Source organism: Ambystoma mexicanum, chromosome 7p (genome assembly GCF_040938575.1).
Source record: "Ambystoma mexicanum isolate Mex_15411 chromosome 7p, UKY_AmexF1_1, whole genome shotgun sequence".
Classification (NCBI taxonomy): Eukaryota; Metazoa; Chordata; class Amphibia; order Caudata; family Ambystomatidae; genus Ambystoma; species Ambystoma mexicanum.
In genome coordinates, this window is record NC_090939.1 from 502,962,213 (window position 1) to 502,989,271 (window position 27,059).

The 27,059-nt window shown below is 44.3% G+C and overlaps 1 protein-coding gene across 1 annotated transcript in view; it reads right to left on the minus strand.

Moving 5' to 3' along the window:
- ATP6AP2 (ATPase H+ transporting accessory protein 2) overlaps positions 1–27,059 on the minus strand; it is a 252,460-nt gene that overhangs the window by 224,273 nt on the left and 1,128 nt on the right. The gene's annotated exons all lie outside the window — the stretch shown is intronic.

The window sequence follows — 27,059 nt, forward strand, 5'->3', positions numbered from 1 at the left end:
TGCGTTATGTTTCAACAAGTATCTCGCGGCCTTGCTCTATGCATGAACAATAAAATAATAGTCGAGCAGAATAAGCTTTCAGCAAAGCAGTTTTGACAGAAAAGCAAGAGGCGAAAGTTAACAAAATTTCAATCACTTCAAAATGGCCGCACTTTAGTCAAGCTGATAGATGCGTATTTCTAATACCGACACATGAGGCGGTGGTCTTCGGCCAACAAAATACATTGCCTCCATCATTGGGGGGGTACCTACTTTTTCTAGACTGACAAGGGTTCTGCCCCTGCCTCCAACCTGATTCAGGACGGGAGAGGAAGGGATGACGAGCCCTTCATTTTCCAGCATGCATCTTTTAGCACCCAGTATTGAAAAAGAAGAACGTTACATTGTGACAGTCTTCGTAATGCCTTTGGATGGGCTGTGCTTGAAAAGGGGCATGGGTGTTTTATGTTGCTGAACCGGTCAACTTCGCAGTGCTTTAAATGGCATTGGAGCCTCTACACCAGTCTTTGTGTTTGCAAAGAATCAAACTGATTTGAGATTCTTTGCAAATGCAAACTTTAAAGTTTGCATTTGGGATGGAGTTAAAGGTCCTTGCTCTATAATACGAATAGAAAAAAAACATTTTATTTTGTAAACCATACTTTTCAAAATGTGTAGGAGCAGTCTCCTAGGACTCCCTATAGGCAGGTCATCAATGCAATTTACAGAATACCCTATTGCCAAACCAAACTTGCTGATTACATCTATAATCAATCAAATGGGCAAGTAGGAATTGCAGGCCTAAAAATCATGAAGATGCATGGAGGAGGTGCCATCCACAGGATAGACAGTATTCACATCACTCAGCCCCACAAAATCTACACACGAGGCTCGACTATATGTTTGTCACACAGGAGCTGATGGCTGAAATAGTACAAACAGAATATAAAGCAAGGGTCCTATCAGACCACTCGCCATTGGTCCTAATATGGCAATACCGACCCCCCCCACCCCCAAGAGCACAGATACCAACGTGGCGCCTCAGAGCTGAAGCACTAAGAGATGTTATGTTCTGGAAAGACTTAAGAAATAAGCTACTTTGAGATCAATACTGGCAGTGTTGAGTCAGCTGGCACGCCGTGGGAAGCTTTCAAAGTGGTAGTGAGAGGGATAGCCATAGCCAAGACTAAAGGCTACAAGAGGAGGGGGGGGGGGTTACAAAAGAATTACAGGAAGTGGAAAAGGATTTAGAAACTGTGCTGAGCAGAGGGGGAGATACTAAGGAAGACCCATACTCAGGCTGCAACAGGAATGCTCAAGACATTGGGAGAGACTGTGCAACCTAAACTATGAAAGGTATGTGGAGAGACAACATGCGGGAGGAGACAAACCAGGGAGGGTGCTGGCATGGTTATATAAAAGCAAGACCCCTAGACCAATAATTAGGGCAATAACGAAGGAGGATGGGGTGTAGCGGATAACCAAGAAGGCGTGAATCGGGAATTCCTAAAATACTATCAACATTATAGGGATGAAAGGGGGAGGGGCAGCAGAGAAATAAGGGAAACACTGGAAGACATAGGACTTCCACGAATTAGCGCAGAGTAGCGAGAGGATTTAGATGCCCCGATTATTAGAAGACGTGATAGTGCAGCTCCCCACCAGCAAGACTCCAGGGGCCGATGGACTCCCTAGCGAATTCTATAAAATGTATAGAACTGAGGTGCTTCCCCCCCCCCCGCTTTTAGCGATGCTCAACGAGGCATATGATACAGGTAGGTTGCCAGAGTCCCTGAGAGAAGCGATTATCATACCGCTCCCTAAACCCAATAAGCCTGGTAGAGACTGTGGATCATTCAGACCGCTGTTGATGCTTAACCAAGATCGCAAAATGCTCACGGCGGTTCTGGCTAACAGAATGAGAAGGATCATTACTAAACTAGTACACCCCGACCAGACTATATGTCCGACATAGGAATATATCCAATAACCTCAGACGACTTCACCGAGTCATAGAACATACGAAGGGGGGATGTGGGTGAAATTTTTTTCCCCGAAAGCAATTACATGGTTGTCAAAATCAGATATGAAAGAGCGCCCAGAGATGATGATATTGGGATGGGAAATATGGCATTAGGCCCGTCAGGTGATGGAGAACCCGACCCCGTGTTCCCCGCAAGTGCCACTGGTTGCACCGACGGGAAAGGAAGGCCAATTAATGAAGATGATCAGGAAACACTAGAAACCGGTAGGGGTAGCAACAATGGGAGACATATGGCAAGAAGGGAGCATAAAGGAATTTGGGATGCTGGTTGAAGAAACGGGGCTGCATGCAGGACAATATATTAGATATCATAGGCTGGTGCAGCGAATCAAAGAGACATGGTCCGAAACAGCTCTAGAGGAACAACCGGACGCCGCCATAGAAACAATATATGATAGAAGGAGGGCACGAGATATCCAGGATATATGAGCTGCCGATGTCTAAAGCGGGGAAGGAAGTGGTACAATTGAGACACGACTGGGAGGAAGAAGTTGGCACCCCTATGAGTGATGGGATGTGGGAGCGGGCCCAAGGGTACCACAAGAAAGTGTCAAGGAATGCGAGGCTGCAGCAAATAAAACTGTATGTAACCCATAGGGCTTATATGACACCCCAGAGGATAGCTAAATTTAACAAACATGCCCCAAATGTGGTGAGGAAAATGTGGGGATGACGCATATGTTTTGGGCATGATCAGAAATCAAGAAATTTTGGGGAGAAGTAGCCCATAGATAAGATAACGGTAGAAATAGCATGGGCATGTTTGATAGGGGGGTTTCCTAGACCACGTAAAACTAAACAAGTAAGCAAGCTAAAAGATCTGGCGTATATATTTGCGAAGCGCAGGATCGCCATGGGATGGAAGCCAGGCTATAGACCAAGGATAGAAATATGGTGGAAAGACCTGCAGAAATGGGCGGAAGCTGAAACTGCGGTATGGCAGGAAGCTAGTAACGTTGGCGGGGATGAAGAAGCAGAAACCCTGACAGCCTGGAAACATTTAATAGCTACACTGTTTGGGTCCATACAAGATTGGTTGAGCAACCAAGACTCAGCAGAGCACTCAGGAAAGGGTACCCCTTTCCAGGAAGAAGAAGCAGACTGTGAGACAGCGTAGGCTCGGGGGGGGGGGGGGGGGGAGGGGGGGGGGTCTCTGAGCGGGAGATGCAGTAAAACGTTGATGGAATTGCATAAACATTGGAAATATTGTAATATGTACTGAAAGTTTGGAAGAAAATTAATAAAATTATTTTAAACAAATAAAAAAAGAAATAATAAATAAAAAAGTAACGAACAAAAAAACAAAAAAAACAAAAAAAGGGAGAACATGCCGGCTCCTTCATTCAGTGAGTCAAGGTCCATCCTCACTCCGGAAATGTCAAGTCTCGCACAGACAAGATCGCAAATTACCCTGGGTCACAATCAGCTACCTAATTTGGGTGTTGCATTCCTTCCCCAAGAAAAGGAAGTGGGCTTTGCTGGTTGTACCTCAACTGAAATTCCAACTGGGAAATCCATGTTCGGCATTTTTGCTGGTCCTTCGAAGCTACTGTCCTTGAGCACAAAGACCTTGCATTCCTCATGTCAAAGTTCTATTAGTGTCAAACCTAGAAAGGACCCAGTGCCTAAAGGCCCTAAGGCAAGGTCGAAATAGTTCAAAAAGATTCATTAGAAATCTGTCGACACCTCCACGACCGGCCTTATTCGAATGGCCAACTAGGACCTCGGTACAGATGACTGATAAACCGGCACATGAAACCACCACTACCAAACAGCAAAGTAGTAAATAAGCTAATCACCTAATCATACGGTCAAGAGTTGAACTGTATTTGAAGAATAATCAAGTATACATAGAGTCACCTCTGTGGACCGTTGTGGACTGTCAACATATTCGATTAACGAGGATGAAATATCAAACGGTGAGGGTTTGTCCACTCATAAAGTTGAGGGTACCAACGACCTGCCCTTAGTGACTCCAGAAAACAAGAAGAACAGTGTGAAACCTTCATTGCCTAAACCTATATTTGTTACAGGGAAATCGCTCCAAAAAGAAATCTTTTTCGATGATCCATCTCCTATAAAAAGAAGAAAACATGAGTAGATTGTCTCCTACGTCTGAAAAGGGAACATGGAAACTAAATCCAAAGCTTACTACTGCTCAACTCACAGGGTGCCAAGAATGCCGAACAAACTCGATGGCACAGTGTTGAAAACTGCGCACACTGGAAGTTATAGTTAGAAAACATTCTAAGTTAAAAAAATGAGGTCAATCTGAATATGCGAAGTACCATGAAACTCATACATTGTATTCCATCACTGCATACTATTATGTCAGAGGACATAGCAATTGTAGAATAGGAGTCTGAAAATCCTTCGGACTGTGTTATTTTACACGTCATCTCTAAGCTGGTAGAAAAAACCCTATGTGACGGCCAACAGCGAGTTGCTGCATTTTGGTTTTGAAATTTCTCCATTTACAGACTCAAAGAAAAAGGTCTAGAGATAATGCCCAGAACTCGAGCTTTTTCAAGACTGTTAATGGTCAGAGAAGAGACACCTTAAGAGATCGACTTCAGAGTAAAAAGCCAGCAAACGTAGACATACATGAAGGAAACCATTTCTACCCAAGCCCAAGGAACTGCAGATGTTCTGAAGGAAATCGACGTTAGCTATGCAAAGGGCAACAGGAAGTTAGATGCTCCCTTATTTCATGGAACATGCATGGAATTCGACACTTGTTTCAGGATGCATGTCTAAAGAAATAGGACTATTTTGTGATCTGTTTGCAAGAAACCTGGTTGCGATTAACACCATTTGCGACGACTTCACCGTGTTGCTTAATGCTGCCAAGAAAAACAAATTGGGTTGCCCTTTTTCAGGACTTCTAACAATGATAAACAACTGTCATTGGAAAATTATAAAGACTGAAAATCCAAACATGTTTGTTCGAGGTACTCTATTGGAAAGCACCAAGTCTCCTCTTGACACAATTGACAACTTGCTAATTGTAAACGTTTACTGGAACCCGGTGATCTCAGCAAGTCTTATATAGCTTCAAATCACCACAATAATAGACAACTGTATGTTGGACCATAACGACCCCAAATCATTTGTGGCAATTTTAACTTTTCTTGGTTTGAAGTAAATTAGCAAGTGGATACTGCCAACTTGCACTCCCGAACCAGACGACTAGAACACCGGTAACAACGGGCGAGGTATTTAGCGATGAGGAATTGTGACATGCTAAACGCCTGTACAAGGGGAGATATTCCAGCGGCGTCCACCTGGCACAGAAACAGCCATAAAACATCGGACTATATTTAGGCGTCCAGATATACTAAAGATGCCAAACAGCGATGACGATGCTGTAAAACTATCTTGGTCAGTAGCACCGTATGACGCAAACGCCCGGTATGCCACCAATTTGATGATTAATCAAGGCTCGAATAGGCTAAAAATAAATATAAACAATAATGAGATCACAACCCTGATACAACAGTTTCTTAAGACCCAATTGAGTAGCGGATGCCAAGTAAACTATGTTCCTCTTCTCTCACAGTTCACTGCTAAGAAAAGTGGGTTCAAAGTAGATTATCAGAACTCGCATCCTTTTAGCTTAAAAGTGACCAAGGAGAAGAAGAAACTGATTCAAGACATTAAAATCCTCAAAAAGTAATCTACTTCATCTAATCTTGAAGCCATTAACAAAAAACAAAAAAAAAGGCGCAAACGATACTGAAACTGGCTGAAAGATTTTAACCAGATACGGGACAAGAAAGAGCTGAGATTTTGACGCTAATCTGTAAGCATCACAATAGAGAAATTTGGGCAATTATAAATAAAGGCTCACTAAATCAAAATGACTTGATGTCCAGTGGAGGAAACTCAGAGGCGTGGATAAGCCATGTCTCCCAGGTGTTCAAAAGCCCAAAGATGTTTTCCATCTGTGCTATGCGGCCTACTTTACTACCATGGAACGTTGCTGAGTCACATGAAGAGATCAAAGTGACACTTTCCAAAATAAATAATTCAAGGGCCGCTGGGCAGGACAGGCTTACAAACATGTTAAAAGCGAATAAGGTCCAGTGGCCCTCTTCATGGAAGCCTTGTTTGCAAGATACCAATCGCAAAAGAAATTCCATCATCATGGCAATGTAACGCTCACCTGATTCTCGCAGAGGCGCCGGTCTTGACTGGGCGACTACCGTATCTTCAAAGGTGATGTGTAGCACCCGGTTGGCTCTTTGGGCTGGACCTCTGTGCACTGTATGCCTGACGTGTAGAGTAAGATGTCTGCAGATAGAAAATATGGGGTTAATGAACTGGGGTTATTGGGGTGTCCCTATCTCTTTCCTCTTCTCCTCTCCTGTAGATCCCCAAAGGTTAACGCTCTCACCTTAGGTAAGTGAATGCCGAGCTCTCCATCTGCCTCGGGGCAGGGTGCTGTAACCAGTTTCTTCACTAGATAGGTAGCGCAGGCCTCTTGACTTCAGAGGACTGCTGTCCGTCGTTTACTGCACGAACGGTAAGTTTCGAGTCATTCAAATGTCTTTAAAGTCTTTAGTAATGATGTCTCTTGTTTTGCAGGGTTCCGGCGATGGCGGATGACGGGCTGAAGTGAGTTGAAGATGGAGCCCGTGTGATGAATAGAAGCGCCTGGAAGCACGTAAGTAAGCGCTTGTTGCCTGCTTCACTATGCGCTCTAACTGTCTTTTTATTTTGCAGGTACAAGTTCGCAGCGGCTGCAGGGTGCCGGAATACCCACTGGATTAGATGTGGAAAGGAGTAATGGCACGTGAGTATTAAAGTTCCCCAATGTCTTTAAACGCACCTTGTTTTGTCTTTCAGATGCGGGATGCAGCGCCGAAGGCCTCCGGAGCGTGCGAAGAGTTGGTAAACTTGCCTTTCAGATGCCGGAATGCTAACCTGTTCTTTCTTGTCTTTATAGGTGTTGCTGAAGACTGGATTCAGGATGGTAAGCCTTTTTCCTTAGGCCCAGGACCGGATGCAGAAGACACGATGAGCGTTCTGCTGCAGAGGTTGCAGAATAACGCAAAGCAAGATTCATCCACCGGGTGTGGTTTAAATAGCCTCCTGTAGTGCTTAGGTGTCTCCTTCCACAGCCACGCCTAAGTAAGAAAAGAGTTCCTGGTAAGAAAAGAGTTCCTGCCTTCCAGAAGAGTTCCAGTGTTCTGAATCTAGGGAGTGGCTCCAGCCCCACCCAACAGGAAAAGTAGTTCCAAACAGAAGAGGATCAGAGGCTCAACTGGCAGGCAAGTAAGCAGCATGGTCTGCTGAAGGTAAGTCCACCCAAGCATTATGAGCCCGGCGCTTCCAGCGCTGGGACTGGGCATATTTATGAGCCTGGTGCCACTGGCGCCAGGACTGGGTCCAAAAGGTCCCAATTGGGACTGGTTGGCACTCGGAACCTGGGTTATGGATCTGCTTCCAAGGGAGTTGGGAAAACCCTGACCTTTTGGAAGCAGAGATCATGACAGTACCCCCCCTCAAGGCCCCTCCCAAACCGGGCTTCTCCGGGGGTTTTGGCTTGTCAGGAAATGTTCGGTGAAATCTTTTGATTAGGCAAGGAGCGTGGACATATTCAGCAGGTTCCCAGGATCTCTCTTGGGGGCCGTAGCCTTTCCAGTCAATTAGGTAGAGTAGTTTAGATTTGGAGATCTTGGAGTCCAGAATGCTTTTGACTTCAAACTCGAGTTCTCCATCCACTAGGATAGGTTTTGGAGATTTGGTTAGTCGGGTTTGAGGTTGCACGGGTTTTAATAGAGAGACGTGGAAGACCGGATGTATCTTCATGTGCGGGGGCAAGTCCAACTTGACCGCTACTGGGTTTACTATGGTAGTGATGGAATAGGGACCAAGGTATCTTGGGTTGAATGTGCGTGGCCCTTTTAGAGATAGATATTTGGTGGATAACCAGACTTGATCCCCTACTTGATAGTGAGGGGCTTCCTTCCGATGTTGATCTGCTCCTTTCTTGTATTGTTCTTTAGCCCTTTGAAGGTGAGAAACAGCTTCCTTAAAGGCTTGGGTGATTGTAGAATGCAGGTAGTCTACTGCTGGTGTTTCAAGATCTTGGAGGGGATCCAACTCCGAGGTTCGAGGGTGACTGCCGTACAAAAGAAAAAACGGGGTTTTCCCAGTTCCCGAATGGACAGAGTTATTGTAGGCATACTCGGCTATCCAAAAGGATATCTTTCCAAGTTTTTTCAGTTTGTTGCAGCATGCAGCGTAAATACTGTTCCAGAGTTTGATTGGTCCTCTCGGTTTGTCCATCGGTCTGAGGGTGGTGACTGGTCGATAGTCTCACATCAATTTGAGCCGACCGACAGCAACTTCGCCAAAAATGAGAAATACATTGACTACCTCGATCCGAAATTAGAACCGAAGGAAAACCGTGCAGTCGGACGATGTTTTCGAGAAATTCTCGGGCCAGAGTTGCTGCTGTTGGCAAGCCTTTGAGCGGAATGAAATGCGCCATCTTGGAGAATAAGTCCACGATTACTAGAATCGTATTGTATCCGGAGCATGGAGGTAGATCGGTGATGAAGTCCATAGAAAGCGTATGCCAAGGGCGAGGTGGGATGTCAATAGGGCGTAAGAGGCCTGCTGGTCTTTCCTTTTGACTCTTGTTTTGGGCGCATACTCCACAGGACATTATAAAGTCTCTGATATCTTTTTTCCAAGACGGCCACCAGAAGTAGCGCTTGATCTTTTCTGAGGTCTTGGCTATACCGGGATGACCTTCCATTAAAGAGTCGTGATAACAAGAGATTACTTTTTTCTGTAAATCTGTGCTGGGTAGGTATAATCGTTCTTGGAAATACAATAAGTTCGTCCTTTACTGCAAAGTCCTTTCCCTGCAGATGCCAATTCTGTATGTCTGCTGGAGTTACAAGTTGCCTGGCTTTATCCTTAACTTCCTCTATGGATTCTGTGGCGATTACACCCAGAATTCTTTGTTCGGGAATGATTGGTACAGGTTTAGGGTTGACCAAGTGTTCTTCCACTCCCATCCGAGAAAGGGCATCGGCTTTACCGTTCTTTGTACCAGGTCGATAGGGAATTATGAAGTCAAACTCGGCAAAGAATAATGCCCAACGGAGTTGTCTAGAGGATTGGGCTTTTGCGGTCTTCAAATATTGCAGGTTTCGGTGATCCGTAATCACAGTAACGGTGTGTCGGGCCCCCAGCAGATAATGCCGCCAAGCCTTAAAGGCAGACTTGATAGCCAGAAGTTCCTTGTCAGTAATCGTGTAATTGATTTCAGGAGGTGAGAATTTGCGGGACCAAAATGCCACGGGATGCAACTGATTGGTTACCGGGTCCTTTTGTGATAGAACTGCCCCCATGGCAAGGCTTGAAGCATCAGTTTCCACGATGTAGGGGAGTTCGGGGCGAGGGTGTTTTAAGATTGGTGCAGAGATAAATTTAGTCTTCAAATCCTGGAAAGCTTGTTCCGCCTCGGTAGACCATTCAAAACGTTTGTTTTTCTTTAACAAGGCAGTGATGGGCTGGACTATTCGAGAGAATTCGGGGATAAACCTGCGGTAAAAGTTAGCGAAGCCTAACATGCTTTGCACACCTTTTACGGAGGATGGTGATGGCCATTTGAGAACTGCATCGACCTTCTTTGAATCCATACGCACTCCGCCAGGTGATAATATGAATCCCAAGAATTCAACTTCAGTCACGTTGAAAACACATTTTTCCAACTTAGCGAAAAGTTTGTGTTGACGCAATCTTTCGAGGACCATTTTCACGTGTTTCCGATGTTCAGATTCCGATGAAGAATAAACGAGGATGTCGTCAATGTAAACAACAACACATACATCTATGAGCTCTCTGAGGACATCGTTCATAAAATATTGAAAGGCGGCCGGGGCATTGCAAAGTCCGAAGGGCATGACCTGATATTCAAATAGCCCATACTTGGTGCGGAAGGCCGTCTTCCATTCATCGCCCTCTTTTACTCGTACCAAGTGGTAAGCTCCTCTAAGATCCAGCTTTGTATATATGCAAGCTTTTCTGACTTGGTCCAGGAGTTCAGGGATCAAAGGTAACGGATATCTATTCTTAACGGTGATCTGGTTCAGGGAGCGATAATCGATACAAGTTCTAAGGTCTCCTTCCTTTTTTGGAACGAAGAACAAAGCTGAAGAAGCAGGGGACTTGGAAGGACGAATAAACCCATTTGCCAGGTATTGATCCAGGTATTGTCGAAGGTGAAGGTTCTCAGGCTCGGTGAGGGCATAAATTCTACTACAAGGAGGAGTAGATCCAGGTATCAGGTCTATCTGGCAGTCATAAGACCTATGAGGAGGTAGAGAGTTAGCCTGATCCTTCCGGAAAACATCTTGGTATTCTAGGTATTCGGGAGGTAACTGGGGAGTCTCTGAAGAAATTGCGGCCAGTGCAACACCAGGTGGAGGGTGACAAGTAGAGACACATTCTGGAAACTGGACCGTTCTTGCTCGCCAATCGATCAGAGGATTGTGTTTCTCTAACCAAGGTATTCCTAGAATAATCTGAAACTGAGGGGCCTTGATCACATCGAACACGATCTTCTCATGGTGTCCATCTTGACTTACTAGCGTCACCTCTTGAGTGGTATGCATTACTGGCCCGGAGGCTATCTCCGTACCATCCACCGTAGTAATGACGTCCTTTACAGCCTTGGGACAAAGAGTTAGATTCATCCTCAAAACCATTTCATGATCCACATAATTGCCGATGGCACCGCTGTCGACGTAAGCTTCAATTGCATGTAATCGATCCGGATTATCAGGGCTAATGAGGACCATAGGTATCACGAAATGCGAGGTCACGGAACTGGTTTTCACGCTCGGCAAGAGGACCTCTATTCTTGTCGGGCGAGGTCGTTTCCCTGCTCAGAGTTTGTAACTTTGGTAACTGCAGCTCCTACTGCCTTCTTGGCAGGTTTCACCGGACAGTCTCGAAGAAAGTGCCCTGAGTTTCCGCAATATAGGCATAATTGCAACTGTTTCCTCCTTTCCCGCTCCCTTTGTGTTAGAGGACCTTTCAGACCCCCTATTTGCATGGGTTCCCCGGAGTCTACTCCTTTGGAAGGAGTTGGCGGTTTGGAAAATACTCGAGCATCAAACTTGGAACGATCGGCCTTCCTGTTCTGCAGCCTGTGATCTATTTGAACGACCAAGTCTATATAATCCGAACAGTCTTGTGGGGGATTCACTACTTGGGCTAAAACGTCTTTGAGCTCTCCACGTAGACCTCTATAAAACAGCGTAATCCTTTTGTCCTCAGGCCATTGAGTTTCCACTATTAGTCTATTGAAAGATGCAATATAAGTCAAAAGGTCTTGATTACCCTGTTGCAACGAAAGAAGCTCATTGTCCAAGGCCTGCCCCTGTGAATGTCTTGCGAACAGTTTTTCCATACTAAGCTGAAAGGCTTGAAAATCATGGAGAACCGGATCATCTTGATTAACTAGAGGGATCGACCAGTCTGCCGCATTGCCACTAAGGTACGAAAGTACAAAAGCTACTTTTGCTTGATCAGTTGGAAAGGCTGCTGGCCGGCATAAGAAGTGCAACCGGCACTGATTGATAAATACTGCAAACCTCTTTGGGTCACCAGAAAATCGTTCGGGCGGAGCCAGAGGTACATTCCCAGGTAGGTTGATCTGCACTGGATTCATAGAGGATGTTGAAGGAAGATTTGCCCCTGATGCGGGTAACAGGGTCTGTCCGGCTTGTGACTGTAGCACTTGTCTAGCAAGATTGTCTGTTCTCTCCTTGGAAATAATTAGTTCCCTTCTTAGAGCATTCGTTTCCTGACGAGCTGCATGCACTTCTGCCCTTAGTTCCCCAAGTAACCGGGCTAGGGGATCAGTATCCGAGGTTTCCATAGCGCCTGGGCGAGAGTTTTGCGGTAGGCTTTGCGTTCTGTAACGCTCACCTGATTCTCGCAGAGGCGCCGGTCTTGACTGGGCAACTACCGTATCTTCAAAGGTGATGTGTAGCACCCGGTTGGCTCTTTGGGCTGGACCTCTGTGCACTGTATGCCTGACGTGTAGAGTAAGATGTCTGCAGATAGAAAATATGGGGTTAATGAACTGGGGTTATTGGGGTGTCCCTATCTCTTTCCTCTTCTCCTCTCCTGTAGACCCCCAAAGGTTAACGCTCTCACCTTAGGTAAGTGAATGCCGAGCTCTCCATCTGCCTCGGGGCAGGGTGCTGTAACCAGTTTCTTCACTGGATAGGTAGCGCAGGCCTCTTGACTTCAGAGGACTGCTGTCCGTCGTTTACTGCACGAACGGTAAGTTTCGAGTCATTCAAATGTCTTTAAAGTCTTTAGTAATGATGTCTCTTGTTTTGCAGGGTTCCGGCGATGGCGGATGACGGGCTGAAGTGAGTTGAAGATGGAGCCCGTGTGATGAATAGAAGCGCCTGGAAGCACGTAAGTAAGCGCTTGTTGCCTGCTTCACTATGCGCTCTAACTGTCTTTTTATTTTGCAGGTACAAGTTCGGAGCGGCTGCAGGGTGCCGGAATACCCACTGGATTAGATGTGGAAAGGAGTAATGGCACGTGAGTATTAAAGTTCCCCAATGTCTTTAAACGCACCTTGTTTTGTCTTTCAGATGCGGGATGCAGCGCCGAAGGCCTCCGGAGCGTGCAAAGAGTTGGTAAACTTGCCTTTCAGATGCCGGAATGCTAACCTGTTCTTTCCTGTCTTTATAGGTGTTGCTGAAGACTGGATTCAGGATGGTAAGCCTTTGCCTTTCAGATGCCGGAATGCTAACCTGTTCTTTCTTGTCTTTATAGGTGTTGCTGAAGACTGGATTCAGGATGGTAAGCCTTTTTCCTTAGGCCCAGGACCGGATGCAGAAGACACGATGAGCGTTCTGCTGCAGAGGTTGCAGAATAACGCAAAGCAAGATTCATCCACCGGGTGTGGTTTAAATAGCCTCCTGTAGTGCTTAGGTGTCTCCTTCCACAGCCACGCCTAAGTAAGAAAAGAGTTCCTGGTAAGATAAGAGTTCCTGCCTTCCAGAAGAGTTCCAGTGTTCTGAATCTAGGGAGTGGCTCCAGCCCCACCCAACAGGAAAAGTAGTTCCAAACAGAAGAGGATCAGAGGCTCAACTGGCAGGCAAGTAAGCAGCATGGTCTGCTGAAGGTAAGTCCACCCAAGCATTATGAGCCCGGCGCTTCCAGCGCTGGGACTGGGCATATTTATGAGCCTGGTGCCACTGGCGCCAGGACTGGGTCCAAAAGGTCCCAATTGGGACTGGTTGGCACTCGGAACAAAAAGTTGTCGCAACAATTTCTTTCAGTGCTGAAGATGGTTTTCATAGAAGTCATGATTTTTGGGACTATTTGGAAGGCCTGTTCTAGTGGGAAATCCTGAAAATCCCCCGAAATGTCTCAATAGCAGCAATACGTTTTGAACTTTGTCTTGAATCTCTTTACTTTGCAGTACTTTGGATATATCTGTAGCAGCATTTAGGAAAATATACTTGTGTCCAACTTCAATCCCTTCCAAGATTTTAGCCCCAAAAACAGGAAACTAACCAGCAGGTTTATTGAAGGTTTGGTTAGATAAAGTAGAAGCAATTCTGGCCAATGCAAACATTAGGCTGGACACAGTCCTGACCAATCCCTGTGCTGCAAAAAGAAAACTAAAATATTTGGACTGGATTCAGACAATTGAAAAGAGAACCAACCTGAAATCTGCTATCAATGTTGGTGTTGTTCCTCTCGGTATAAATCAAAAACCGAACTACTTAAAAAACATTCTGTCCCTCTATCACCGGAAACAGTTCTTGAAGCTGCGGCTAAAATTTGTACCAGACGAAAGATGCTTTTTTAAAAAGATCAGAGACTCAAGTCGGTTTTGCTCAACTACAGTGGAATCATTAAGACATGTAATCACGGAATGCTTAGGTCTCACCATAACCAATTTTCTGCATATATTTGCCCCCCAGAACGGAAACATGGTTGACTGGTGGTTGCTGCGGCTGGCACGACAAAATGTGAAGCTGACCCGTGCAGCGATTGACTTTATGGACAAGATACTGAAGGTTGGCCATTTGCCAATCCAGTAGTTTTGTGTTCCGATTGACTTGTCCATAACAGTTGGACTTGGTGATCATTTTGTGGAAAATTATGTGATGTCTTGCTTGACTGTTGAACCAGAAAAGTTTGAATTAAAACGAAAGTTTAAAAATAAACACACAAATTTTATCTCTTGCGGGAACGAAGCAGTGGATGAAGAAGCCAAAAGGGTTGCATATTCCCCAGATGTTTTGATACTGAGAATAATAAAAAATAGTCACAACTATGTTAGTTAAAGAAGGGTTTCATAAATTATCTATAACCTAATTAATGGAGATTTAAGGAAAAGTGCACCACATGAAGAGCAGGAAATGTGGAGACGAATGGGGTGTTCTTTGTCCCCCACAGAAGCATTATGGTGACAAGCTTGCACTGGAAAGCCGGTGATGCCGGTAGCGTTATTGAAGGTTCCGCCTGAACAACTGCATTACCACACACATGTAACTAGGGAAAGTCTTGATGCTATGATTGCGGAAGACTGGTTAATTCCGAATTTGTTGGAACACGTTGCACTATTTATGGCAAACGGAAACGTGTGTCAAAGTTTTACTGATGGTTAATACACTGAAATGATTAGAGGGGGTAATACCTCGACCAAATGGTCCGTTTTAGCATTTACATATTGACTGTCGATATGAATGGATATAGGTATCTATTAGTGGTGGTGTGTCCCTTTTCTAGGTGGATCGTGGCAGGTCCGTGTACACACCCTGAAGCCACTTGCGCAGTGACGGTTTTGGTCCACAAAGTCTTTCCAAGATGGGATGAGTGAAGTGCTGAGATCTGATAATGGGCCACATTTTGTTAATGAGCTATTTGAACAGATAGTACTTCTATTGAATATTAGGGCTTCTATTGAATATTACTTCTATTGAATATTAAACATAAGTTTTCTTCTGCTTATCATCAGCAAGCGAACAGGATATGTGAGAGACTCAATGGCCTCCTTAAGGAAAGGATTGCCAAGGTTAAAATGACTTTGAAGAAGGGATGGCTATACTGCCTACCTTTAGCCTTATATGCCCTTTGGAATCAGCCAGGATCAGACCATCACCTCACCTCCCGCCCCCATGAACTAGTGACAGGGAGACATAGGTGAACACACGCCGCTTAAACCTCCATCTAAGAGTAGAAGTGATGCTCAGAGTGTAGCTAGAACTGCAGGTGCTGAAATGCATGATTATTTGACATATATGACCTCTAGCATCTCTCTAATTTCAGATCAAGTCAAGCACAAGGGGGCGGGGGGTTGTTCTCAGAACACAGAAGACGACAATTCAACAACCAACCCAATTCAATTACTATCGGCACACAAGTCATATGTTGGAGACCTAGTCCTAATCAAGAATTTTACTACAAGGTGGCACAAGCCACATTTTAATGGTCCCTTTGCATTGAGAATAGCTCTGAAAATCCAAGGGAGATGAGCTTGGCTTCACTTAGGGGATGTAAAGGCCTACAAAAGGTGAGACCCACCGTTGCCGATCCAGAAGCAAAAGAAGAAGAATTTCAGCGTATGCAGACTCAATCGATGACTGAGAAGGACGATAAAGTAACCAGTGGTTAATACAGGTTTATCTTGGACTGAAATTCAAATGGACACTACTTATAGATATTTTAGCAGTGAGTGAAAAGACTTGCAGCAAATTTCAGTGGCTTGAAAATAAACTTAAGAAATACATTGAAGTATCAGAGTTATGCCTAAACGTCAGTTCTTGATTAAAAATGAGATCAGTATCCAGATTGATTTCGTGGAGAATACCTGTTCTAAGCAGTAAATCATGTGGTGCTTACCGACAGTGACGTTTATAGACTTGCTTGCTGTGTTTATACTTCAAGCTTACCCTGCCCTTGTGAGAAGAAATGTTGATGTTCGCACTTTCTTACAGGATCCTAAAAATGGCCCAGTGATAAGGAGACTCCTTATTGCCATCAGAGCAGATTTAGCAGTTACAAGTATAAAGAATTTGATGATTGCATTAAAAATGACTAAAGAGGAAAGTGGCACAGTTCACGTCAAAGAACAAGTGCAATGACTAGTAGGATGGCGCGAGAGATGGATGCCAATGTTCTTAAGCATAATACATGCTTGCATGATTGTTCTCTTTGTCTTTCTCTTCCTCATCTTTCACACCCTCTAATGTTTGTACTTCTGCTGAGGGAGAGGTCCCTATTACTTTCCCTACTGCAAGAACTACTTTTGATTTGCTTCATGGGTATTACAGACCTTTTGGGAGATACAGGAGAAATGCAGAAGAGAGTGAGGGGATAAATACCCATCTAGATAATGCAGCACATTTGGGGAATAACGTATGATATCAGCACATGAGAAAAGTGGGAGAGAGAACATCTAAGGAGAGTTGCTATTTCTGCTCTCATACCCTATGCCATGAATACAGTGCAAACTTTCATTGCCAGAGAAGTTCCAGAACACAATGCTAGGTGCCTCAGCCATCTTGCAGCATGCATGACCAGAGGACAATTTCAAGGAAGTTGCGGCCACTTTGCAACAGTTGTTTCCATACCAGGATGACTACATCAAGACAACACAGATGGAAAAGGAACCTGGGTGGAAGAGCAATACGCTTGTGTATCCTGCAACAGGGCAGGATGGTTATTGAAGAGATGAAGAAAACGAATTGCCGTGATATGACAGAAATCGCTGGATCGCCTGGATGTTGGGAGCAAAATCAAGTCTTAGTCTATAGACGAGCGAAATCCAAGAAGGGATGGGAAGAAGGGCTTATGTCCCGTGCAGCTCCTACTGAAGCTAGAATATGTACAAGAGGTACAGAGAGTAAACTATGGTTGTTTGAATTCACGGGCTAAGCATGTCAAACTACTGACATGGGTAGACGATGAATCAGGCCCCATGTCTAATGCAACATTGTGCTTCTGAAGATATGGAAAGAAGCATGTGGGAGACAACAAATACTGCAAAACTACAGTTGACGTTCCAGGACGGGAGCAGGTACAGCCGTCCTGAAGGATCGATATTGGGCTTGTGGGTCTAGGGCCTACATGAAGCTGCCCAAGGATTGGGGAAGAAGTTCCTCCTTGGTACTCATTCATGTTCCAGCATAAGTGATTCCTCAGAGTGACCTGCACATTGGAGAATTTCCAAAAGCAGAGAGAGAGAGAGGTACTTACTTATGGTTAAACAGTATTACACAATGACAATACAGAGATATTTACAAAAATTAGTTAAAACAGTGCAGGCATCATATTTATTAATATTTTTCGGGGGCGGGCCTCTAATTGGGTGGCGACTTTCTGGCCCTGAAACAGACTGGTGGTGGCCGTCGTGTTAGTATACTAAAATTGGTTAAATAACCAAGTGTTTAGTAGTTTTTTGAAGCCGTGGAAGGATTCCTCATTTTTAATGTTAAAAGGGAGGGAGTTCCAATGTTTAGGGGCCAAGACTTGGAAGCCGATACCTCCAGCTCTAGTATTTTTTGTAGCGGGGGATCACAAGGAGCAGGTTGTTGTTGGATCTCAGCGATCTGATGGGTTCTTTTTTGTTTATGGCTTTATTAAGATAGATGGGGGCTTTTTTAGAGAGACATTTGTGGGCGATACACAATGTTTTAAAGATGATTCTAGCTTTAATGGGTAGCCAGTGGTCCTCCCTCCTAATGTTAGAGATGTGGCTGGACTTTTATTCCTAAAGCTGCCCGTAGTGCTTTGTGTTGCATTAATTGTAATTTACTGAAGTTAGTATTGGAGGTCCCTAGTAATAACGCATTACAATAATACAACTTTGACAGGATCAATGCCCTCGCTAGAGTAATGCAATTGGTGGGTCTAAGAAATTGGCGGCTTAAGGCAATTCATTTAGAAGTATACGATGTGGACGAGGAGAGTGCACTTATGTGTTTAGCCATTGTAAGATTAGTGTCTAAGTATACTCCTAAGTTTTTACTTGTTTAAGTACTGGAATCAACGTACCATCAATGTTGATTGAGGAGTAGTCTGAATGGAGGGAAGCTAATTTAGTTTGGGATCCCACGATGAGAATCTGTATTCTCATTGTTGAGGCAGAGGCTGTTCAAAACCATCCAATTTTGGATTATGGCCTATATTTTATTGATGGTCAGTGTGTCCTGGTCGTAGTCCCTTGAGATTGGTATGAAGATCGGGTGTCATCTGCGAAGTTGGTGTAGATGACACCCATGTCATCTAATGCAGAGAGGAGAAGCTTTGTGTAGGCATTGTAGAGGGTCGGTGAGAGGCAGGACCTCTGGGGGAACCCCAATGGGGACTGGGATAGGATCGGCAGATTCTTTCCCCATCGAGACTCTAGACGTATGTTCGGCGAGGAAGGATTTCACCCAGAGTGTGGCCTCTTTAGAAAAATTTAAATCATTAGCTAGGGTAGTGCACAATTTATCGTGATCTACAAGGTTGAACGCTGTAGAGAGGTCTAACAGCAGGAGTATGCAGAGTTTCCCTGAATCCCTGATAGTATCCATCTGGATTTTCAGGTCAAGGAGTGCGGTTTCTGTGCTATGGTAGGCCTGAATCCAGATTGTCTAGCTCCAAACAGCTAGTTTTGTTCGAGGTGGGCTGAGGATTTGTGTATATGCTATTTTATCTATGATTTTAAGCAAAAACTGGACCGTGGATATTGGTCAGTAATTCGTAGGCACGGTTGGGTCAAGATTTAGTTTTTCTAGAAGTGGAGTGACCCAAGCTCCATTAGTACTGCCCGGGACCATATTAGTGTTGAAGGAGGCATTGATGAAATTGGTTATGATAGGTGTGAGGGTGGGCGCACATAATTTAACTAAATGTGCTGGGACGTTATCCCCTTTACAGTTACAAGCTTTTAGTTTGGAGATAGTATCAGTCAGTAATTCTTGGGTGACTGAGGTGAAATGGAATAGCAAATGAGTATTTATTAGATTTTATCATGGTGTTATTTGGGGCATTTTTTGGCCAATATTTGTCTTTTAGAGATTATTTCATTTTGTAACAAGGCTACTTTAGAGGATAAAGGCTTCTTGAATGGTGGTGCACCATTCTTTGCTAGAATTTACAGGTGCCGTGGCTAGGGTGGGGTTTTCCAATTTTCTGAAGATGAAGAAAAGCTCTTTTAGAGTCTGACGAAGCGTTACTGATGCAAGTGTTATATGCATTAGCTTTGTGAGGAATAATTGCCGCTTTGTATGTTTTATTTGCAGCTTTAAAAGCAGTCGCAGAATCTATAGTGGGGAGTTTCTTGTGGTAGTGTTCGAGAGATTGTTTAGTTCACCTTAGCTCTTCAATGAACCAGAAGCAAGATTTTTTATCAGTACGTCTCGTTTTAGTTGTTAGAGGTGGTAACACGTCGATAGTGGCCGTGAGGCAATTGTGGTAGGAGTCAGCTGAGAGGCATGGATTGTCACTGTTGACCAAATTAGTTTCTAGTGCTTTGCTAAGGATAGGGGCAACATTCTCAGCGGAGAGCTTGCAAGTGTTTCTGGCTCGTAGGTGTCCATAGTTTTGGTCTTACGAGAGCATGTTTCACTGGACATAAGGGTCTATTATATACTGTGGTGGTCCATCCAGGTAAGAGGTGTGATTGATTCAATAACTAACGTGGTGTTCAGTGAGCAAATTCAGTCCAATGTTCTTCCCTTAATATGAGTGGTGGCATTCACAAGTTGTGTGAAATTCAAATCTTTAAGAGCTGAGTGTAGGGCTTCTGTTTTGTGGTCTTGGTTGTCATTGAAGCCTAAATTCAAGTCACCAAGGATAATGCATTTAGTATTTGGTTTAATGAGTGGGGATAGTAGCAGAGGTATATCTAAGGCTGGATGAGTGTTGGTATTGGGAGATCTGTAGATCACCACTTGGTTAATTGTGGTTTTCTTATTCGTAGCAAATTTGACTAAGAGGAGTTCATAACCTGCTATGTCTTCGAGGGGGCAAGATCTAAATTGTAGATCAGTCTTAGATATTATGTCTACACCACCTCCTTGAATATTAGATCTTTCGGTCCTAAAGATGGTGTATTCTGGTGGGATGGCGAGAGCTAGCAAGGGTCCAGATGCTTGGTGAAGCAGGGATTCTGTGACTACTAGGAGGTCCAATTGTTGTTCAATAATGAGGTCATATATCTCGATTGCGTGGGCTCCTGGAGACTGGGCGTTGATAAGGGCACATTTAAAGTTAGTAGGCGGATCAGGTTCTGATGCATTCAAGGTAGTGGGAATCTGTGTTTGTGGGGTGCTAGGGTCTTGTTTGGTGGTCACTGCCACAGGTGTCTTGTACTTTTTATTGTATAGGTAAGCTTTAGGCTTGGGCAGTTTAGGTGCCACCAGAGCTGGAGTGTAGTAGTGAGGGCGTATTGTGGTACGTGATCTCAGACGATAACGTCTAGGGTTGCCCTGTATAGGGAAAGTACAGTGGTTGTTCGTAGTATTTGAAGTGTGAATGGGAGTCGTGTGTGAGATGGTGGTAGGTTCTGAAATAGGAGTGCTTCTAATGGAACTAGAGATGTAGGTATGATTTTGAATGGACGGAAATGGTGGTGTGGGGGGTAGGAATGGTGTGGGACAGGGGGTGGGGTGATGCCGGTAGCAAACCAGTCTAGTAAGGCCATTTCTATAGTTGAGGAAAGGGCTACCTGTACAGGGTAAGCAGTTTTGTACAATACAGAACGAGAACATGGTGGCGAGTAACCAGCCTAACATGAATGTGTTCAGTGTGGGGTGTGGCTAGTCGTTATAAAGCCTAGGGCACTTATAGCGTCTAAGGCCCTTTATGAAAGAAGCTGCTATGCAATGTTAGAAGTATGGTTCATAATTGGTCATTATAACAACTAGACCAAGCTAGATTCTGCAATGGCATCTGTGGTGAGCTGCGCATAGATAGTGCGGCTAAGAACACATCAGATAAACATTGAACATACAGTGCAGTACTTGCGAATTATCAGCGATGGAAACCATAGATATGGTGGGATCAAATAGTCATTCGTTTGCAATGTACAGTAAATAAGAACACTAGCGTCAGACACATGTCAAATCTATAATAGTGCGCTAGCATGATGCAGTTTGGCACGGAGCAGATAGAAGTTAGTCATTACAGATTCCCAGTGGGATGCCTTAGTAATAGAGCATTGTGCAGAAGAACATAAATGATAAACATGCAGTATTGTGAGACAAAGAACATATGCATTAGCGCTATAGTTGGGCAAAGCTAGCTCTGTGATAATGAACATTAATCTGTGGGTGTTGTGTGAGGCAGTGTTAATGTCTAGAGCCGTTCAGTATACAGTAATGCCCATACATGTGTGGATAAAACAGGTATGCTGGAAAGAACCTTTATGGAGGCAATAGACTGGAAGATGGTACATTCAGTGCTATCTTGGTTCCCTATATACGATACAATACAATACGCCTGAAAATGTCTCGACCTCTTGTTCTGCTGAAAAGTCAAGGTCCGTTTCATCACAACAGGTAGTGATTTACTACTTAATGACGAGTCATTGGTGCTGGATAGGCCTGGTGGCAACGAGGGGAAATTGCACACAGGTGAAGGGTGGCAGGGGTAGTAGAGGTCCGGATATTTTAATTAAAGTTGTTTACAAAGGCATTGTTGGATGCTAAATATTACGTAATGTTAGTGAAAGATAGTGAAAGCACAATATGGGTGCTACAAATAGATGGAGCGGAGCCCACACAATGTACTTACAGTTCACAGAATGAAGGAGACGGTGGCAAAATGATCAAGCGACGGCCCGTCACAGACCGGCCCTTTCTGCCTCCCGGTTCGGGCGGTGAGCGGAAGTAATAGCAGTCAATCAGAGGCTGCGGCACATGTATTCGAAGATGCTCCTCAATCCGTGTGAATGCCTTGCGCGGCCATTGCACACGTTGCCAGAAATGGCATCTGATAGATCGGATGGCTGTAACACCGGATGTGTGCCCATTTACACGCTGAGACGCATCGTTTGCACTGTTAGAGTGCTTCTCTAGCCAACGTACAATTAATCTAATAAAAATTGACAAGGCTCCCGACTCCTGTAGGAGCTCGCTATCTCACCATGAAGTGAGTGGGCAAGCGAGTGGAAGCTGATGGGGCCATCTTCATGCCTGGGATCCAAACGATGGCCAACGTCAAGTGGTTGCAGATCACAAGATGGGAGCTTCTGCAGACGATCAACACTACCATAAAGGGATTCAATGATATCAAGGAAGAGTTGAGGGCCATATGACTGATGACCCTGCAAAATATATATGTCCTTGACATGATCACAATGATGGAAGGAGAGGTTTGCACCAAAATCGGGCTTTCATGTTGCACATTCACAGCTGCTTATGATGACAAGAAGGGAACCTTGACAGAGGCCATAACATTGTTGACAAACCTGCAAAACAAAATGGAAGACGAGACAGAGGACATTATGGATGACAGTTGCTTTGCCTCCATATTCACATGGATTCCGCAGAGGTTGGCAAACATATTTAAGATCCTTGGAACAATATTCATGGTGATGTTTGGATTCTGTGTGATCAGGATAATAATTGCCCAATGCAAGAAGACAGCAACTAAGGCAGTAGGAACCTAGATCATGATCGATGTCGAATCAGGGTTTAGACCCAAGGAATTGATGGATAAAGATGTCAGAAAATACATAGAGTCTAGCATTGTAGCACCTGAAGAAACAAAGTTTCTGTATCCCAAGAATCACAAAAGGCATGTGGGAGGATGGGTTTACTGTAATCCAAACTATATGACCTGGAATGCAGATGAAAATGTTAAATCAGCCGCCACCCTGAAGGGGCGGGGGGGGGTGGGCTATGAAGATTTGGACTCCATTGAAGCACTTCTTAAAAAGAAAATATCAGGATGTGGAAACCATTGAAGAGGTGGTCAAGGAGAGGGGGAAATGTAGAGGAGCAGCTGCATGCCTCTGCAGGAAATCCCACCCCCATGCCTTCTATATGTTGGAATGTGTTGGAATGTCCGAGGTCATTGGTTAATAAATAAAGCAGAGTTTGCACTCAGGGTACTAACCATCCACAGCATCACACTCCAGATACTAGAAACAGAAAGATTCCATAAACTCAATGTGGGCACGCACACAAACGCATTTAAACGAACTGGGAGTGCAGAGGTTTGTTTAATGCTTATAACGTGCTGCAGTCCGTAGGCATCAAGGCGCACAAAGAACACAAGACAGACAAACGTTAGCAGCATAACACACAACAGGAAAGCAAAGAACAATGGATAGTGAATCAACTAATGATTGAGGGTCAGCCTTTATTTCCTCCCCAAAGAGGCAGTAAAAGGTGAATGTAAGCAGTATAGCTAATTCTTCAAGCAGAACGTTTGAAAGGTTTTGGAGTGGTGTATCTCTCACTTCATCGATTGTGTGAATAGACTCAGGGGTAAAACGTCAGGTTACAAGCTACTGGGCAGACATAAAAGTCAATTGATAATTGGCATGCATGCCAGTTCTCCACGTGCACACAGTAAACCATGTCTTAATCGCCAGGACACGGTCAGTCGCCAGTGCACATTTTTTAGCATAGAGTAGAGGAAAGGGGTAGTGTGTGTCTCACCCAGAGCCTGTGAGTGGTTAGAGTGGAATCCCATCCCAACTGGACTCATTTTGAAATAGAAGAGCACCAGGTGTAACGGAGCACCAATGTGTGAACGAGAGGTAGATTCATGCGAGTTGAATGTTGAGCATAAAGCATAAATTAGCATAAACTAAAACCAGGAATGGTCTTACTAGAAACCAAATAAGGAGGTGGAGGGTAGCACGACTGAACCCAATACCTAATGTGCCCATGTGGTGATTCCCAAAACCATGATCTTATACATCAATAATGCATGGCAGACTGCAACATCCGATTGCATGGTTTATTTTTATGTTTTACTCTTGCTCTGTATTTCAACTGTTATTGTCTAGGTCCATTATCATTTATATTCTCTCTATGTCCATTATCCTTTATATTTCTAGAAATTAGCAACCTGTGGGTCGGAACCGGCCAATCAGGAGGGTGGAAACGTGGGCCGATACTCGCGATGTAGCCTGCGTTCCAAGACGCACGATGGCCGGCTCAGCAGTCTGCCATCTTCCCCCCACCCTCCGTTCCCTTTTTTTATCCCAACCCCCCCCCTTACGTGACTGTGGCGACAGACGCCTGCCGCAGCTCCCCTGCCACTTCCTTTTCCAGTCGACATGGTAATGGAAGAGGGGCTCTGCATGGAACTCTGCCCTCTACTACCATGGTGGCCATCTTGGCAAAGCATTTTCATTTATTGAACGGGACCCAGGTTGCTAATGGCGATCTTAACCCATTCCACGGGCCATACCAGTGGTAACTCAGGCTGCTGGATCGTTATGCTCGGTACGGCCTGTGGAACGGGTTAAGAAAGCCACATTGTCAATAAAAAAGCCTGAAAATACTCTTCTTATTACAGGCTAGTTGTGATATCACAACTAACCAGTAATAGGAAAATGACATCACAACTGCTCTGCAATCAGTTATGCTTCAGTTGTGATATCACAATGCCTGCTGCATGAGCCAGCACAGAGCAGAACTCCAGCTGTCACTGCTGCACTAAAAGCTGCAACAATGTTTCCACATTTCCTGCTTGTAAAATAGTTTTCTGTGACACTTTACTTAAGACAAAATTATTTTTGAAAGTAAATAAATTGCATTAAACTGCTCAAACTATTTTTCTGCAACACATTACAAGGTGCGTGTTATCCTTTTTAAATCCAAACACATTCTACATTAATTATATGGAACAGCAAATGGAAGATCTTACATTAGATTAAGCAAGAGGCAAGGTAATAAAGGAAATGACAGTGCGTGGCCATGTATTATAAAGGAATAAAATACCCACGTATGTATGTAAAAAGGATATTTGCAAGTCACCTTGAAGTTCCATGACCTTATGAAGGAAGCAGGCCGAAGGTACTCTGCCTTTAGCCTGTTCCTCCGTTGACTTGCAATATCCTTATAACGTACGGTAGGGGTACGTTATCCCATATATAATGGTCTGATCTAATTTTCTCATGAGGACATTTATTTGTCAGATGTGTTGCCTCGCTGGTTCAAAAGAACTATCAAAGTGGAGACATTTATTTATTAAAAAAGCTATTTGGATCATGGTATGAAGGGATTTCACACACCCCTCTACACTTGTCATTCAGGGCCCTCAAACGACTAATACTTGAAAGGAACAAACATGTGTGAGGAAGACCTGAATAATGTCCTTAGGTCAAATGTGACATAATTTAGCAATCATTATGTAAAACGTGGAGCTAGACATAGCACTTTAACCCCGTTGACCTCCTGGTAGCACCAATGCTTTAAACATATCACTAATGTACACGCTTTACCAAAGTGAACAAATCTGAAAAGAGTTCACCCGTGCCCCTAGAAGGGGCAGGCGGCGGTGTGTCTTATTTGCACAACACAGTGGTGTGTACAAAACAACGGTAGCCAGAAAAGGATCTCAAAGTGACCTTCACAGGCTCGTCTGCTGACAGACTGCAGGGAAGTTGAATGAACCCTACCACACTGGAAGGAACTAGCTATAGCTGGTACAAAGAACACTAAGAGCAAAAGATTTAAACAAAAACAAAAAACACATCTCAAATGATAGCTGCCCTCCACAGCATTTGTCTGCCAGTCATCCAATTTGCCTTGAAAAAGTAAGAGGCATTTTTCTTTTCTGAAGCTTTCCTGGAATATGATTAAAGACATACATTGGTAAAGGGTTGTGACTTTTCAAAATTCTGCCAATCATGTAATGCTTAGTTTCATAGAAACGACTGCTGCTTCTACTCCGTGTAGTCGACAACTTAATTTTATGATCTTGAGTCTGCTGGTGATGACAATTTATTCTCTTACAGTTCATCATTGTTACTTTCAAAACGCATGTCAGTGGGGAGACAGATACAAAATGTGCACTCGTTTTTCCATTATCAGAAGTTACACCTGTATGATCCCTTCAAGACATTCTGACTACAGAAAACACAGCGGTGGACCCCACGAATATTTCACTAACAAGCATGGACAACTGCAATAGTTCTGTTTTTATACACTGAAAAGCTTATGGCTGCTGAGCACGACCATACGAGTTGTGCACTATTTTGTAGGAGTGCCTGGAAAAGTGGAGATGTCGCGGAGGGGGGTTGGGGGCGGCTGTTTTGGCGAGTAGCAGTACTGTCTTCGGTCCCCCTTTGTTTACCTTTGACCAAGATTGCGCAATTTCATAAAGTGATCAGGACCCGAAGCTGACAGCCAACCTACTAGGTCACATCTGGAGGTGGTGCAGGCAGTGAACCGGGGCCTTTTTAATCCAAGGAAGTGCTCCCCATGATGGAGCCCAGTTCATTTGTTGATAGTCACTGCCAAAATATAACTTATTTATAGGGGCACCACAAATTATAGCAGATTTGGGAAAAGGAGTATTGAAAGAGGGATTTTTCGCTCCATCACTTTTTGGGCAATTATGTTGACTGAGAGATGGGCTGTCACAGAACAGACTATTTGAGTTGCAAGTCAGCGCTGTGCGTGTATTTGTGGGGTGAGGGGTCTCTGTAGGTTAAAACACAGCCCTACTACAGGCACATTAAGCTGTTTTACTGGTACTAAGATATGTGACTTACATACAAAAGCGTTCTAGGGCAGACGCCTTATATGACTGCAGTATGCTGGCACCTGTGTTACTTTCACAAGTGATGGATGTAAAGCTTATTCGAACATTGGGAATTAATCTGGGCCGCTTGTCTCTGGCCAAAAGTAAAGGCAAGTGGTGAGCAAGCAATGACTATGCGCAAAACTCCACCCTCTCAAACTAGGAACATCTGGCATATTACGAAGCTAGAGAAAAGGTTGCAGCAGGACACCATATACCAGAAGACATAAAACACAAAACAAAAGGCATCTGGCATGCCAAGTCACAGTTC